Consider the following 2,687-nt stretch of genomic DNA (forward strand, 5'->3'; position numbering starts at 1 on the left):
TGTGCTGATAGCTCAGAGACTGGAACCTGCTTCAGATTCTGTGTCTCCCTCTTTCTGCTCCCCCCACCCCCCCATCACTCTCTGTCTCCCAAAAGTAAATAAAAAATGTTAAAAAAAATTTTTTTAAGACAGATCAGTAGAGATTTTCCAATCTGAGTCTCAGAGAGGAAAAAGATTGAGAGTTGAAAATGACAGAAAGTATCCTAAGAGATCAAGTCAAAAGGTCCACTAGACATGCAATTGAAGTCTCGGAGGGAGAGAAAAGAGAGAAAATGTTTAAAAAGCTAATGGCTGAGCAACTTTCAAATTTGATTAGAAATATCCACTCCAGGATCCCAGAAACTCAATGAATCTAAGCCAGAAAAAAACAAGAACCAAACGATACTGGGTACATCATGGTCAAATTGTTGAAAACCAAGGATAAAGAGAAAATGTTATATGCAACAAGTAAAGAGGAGACATTGCATATAGAGAAACACTGATGGAGATAATTGCTGACTTTCCATCAAAGCCAAGTAGGCCAGATGGCAATGGAACAGCATCCTTTAGGTGTTGAGAAAGAGCGATTTTAGCCTGGAGTTTGATAACCGGCACCAATGTCCTTTAATTGTGGGGAGGAGATAGAGATGTTTTTAGATTGTCAAAATTGAGAGGGGTGATTGCCAGCAGATTCACACTACAAAGAATGCCAGAGGAGATTCTTTAGGTTGAGGGAGGACCTTTCCTCGAGGACAGCGGCCCTGATCTACAAGAAACACTAAAGTGCACCATAAATGTGGAAGGGTTTTTTATTTTCCTGGTTTTCAACTTATTTGGTGGAAATCTGACCATTTAAAGCAAAAATTATGGCAGTATGTTATACGTTTATAACACTTGTAGAAGTAAAAATACATGAGGATCATGGCATCCAAGGCCAGAGAGGGTAGACACAGGTATATTGCTATAAGAGGTATCTTGATGTAGGTACATCACATGTAGGCAACATATATAGTGTTGTTTTGTGTATAAAGTGCTGTCATGTTGTTTCAAACGAGACAGTCTTGGGGGACCTATCCCGTGGTCCTACAGAGAGCACTAGAAAATTAAAACAAAGGGATAAAATCAAAAACAACAAAAACAGTAACCTGCAATGACGATAAGCTTTTTGACCGTGATCTGCAGTAAGAAATACTATATTTCTACCACCACCAGTACACAAGTTCATAATACTCTCACACACACAAACATATATATAACAGAAAAAAAAAACAATATTCAAAGCAATGCTTATGATTACTAAGTGCAATTAATTTTTTTTACTCATTTTCATTTTTCAACATCAATCATTACTTATTGAATCAATTTCGCTACCACATTCTTACAGTGGATCACAGCTAGAAATGGAAAAAACGCTGTTCTGTAGCATCTGCTATACAGCAAACTATTAATTTTTTTTCTTTTTTTGTTAATTAATGTTCATTCAAAAAAATGCCTGAAGAAAATAAGTTATTCCTATTTTAGAAACAAGGAAACAGGAGTGGAGAAATGAACTACCATTCTTAAGGTTGTAAGGTTGGTAAGTGAAGAAAGGAAGGATTTCAACGTAGATATAAATATAATAAGTCTAACTTCTGTGCTTTTGACCACTATATCACATTGCCTCCACCTTGGCCACTACATCTGGGGACCTGGGGACCATGGATAGGTGCATGTAACCATATTCATTTCTTTTGAATAAAAGACTAGTTTTTGTCTGTAAACTAAAAAATCCCTTAAGTATCCAAGTACTACCCAGTACTTGGTAGTTTTTTCATATTAGGTTTGTTTTTTCATACCAGCTAACTAAGATCTGTTCACATTATTTGAGCAGATGCTTTAAAAGGCTCCAGTCACTCAACCATGATAAAACTCTAACCTTCAAGGCTTCACATCCTATACTTTTCTTTGTATATGTTATTGGTGAGTGGGTGGCAACAGAAATCTACAAAACATGTAAATGAGAAACTTTAATCTACTGAGGCTATTTTTCAGTTCTAAGATTCTATAAACCTATAATTCTAATCAAGGACCCAGCCACCTGCCATTCTATAACTAAGCCACAAGATAGGCAGTTGTCTAAATTGCTCAGAAAGTTATACAAAGACAGAGGTTCCTTTGTTTCTTTGTTAGTCTGCCCTGAAGTTTTGTAAGGCTTAATGTTAATTAAAGTCTTTTGATGCAATTTAGCCATATTCCTCTGAGTTTATTGCCTATCGTATAGATAGAATAACCTAGGTTTCCTCAGGATAATCATTTTTTTCAAATACTTATATAATTGAAAATAACTATTCACTATTTAGCGTTTTCCTCTCTAGACTAAATAAATACAATCCCCTTAATCTTCCCCAGTCGGTTTGATTTTCTCTGTAATCATTTTGGTAGTGCCTCTTAGTTTCTCCACATGCATTTTAAAGGGTGGAACCCCACATTGATTGCATTACCCTAATAAGGGCCTGACCAATGCCAAGTATGGCTGGAGGATCTGCCCTTCTTGCCTGCTGTGCTCTTGCTAAAGGAGAATTAAGAATTATATTAGCATTTCTGAAAGCATTGTTGCCAGTTTTCTTGGATCTTCATCAGCTGAGATTGAATCTCCCTCATACAAACTGCCCAGAGCCAACTGAACCAATGACTCGCATTCCTGTTTTGAAATATCTGCTCATCTGCTT

This window comes from Leopardus geoffroyi, chromosome B4 (genome assembly GCF_018350155.1).
Source record: "Leopardus geoffroyi isolate Oge1 chromosome B4, O.geoffroyi_Oge1_pat1.0, whole genome shotgun sequence".
Classification (NCBI taxonomy): Eukaryota; Metazoa; Chordata; class Mammalia; order Carnivora; family Felidae; genus Leopardus; species Leopardus geoffroyi.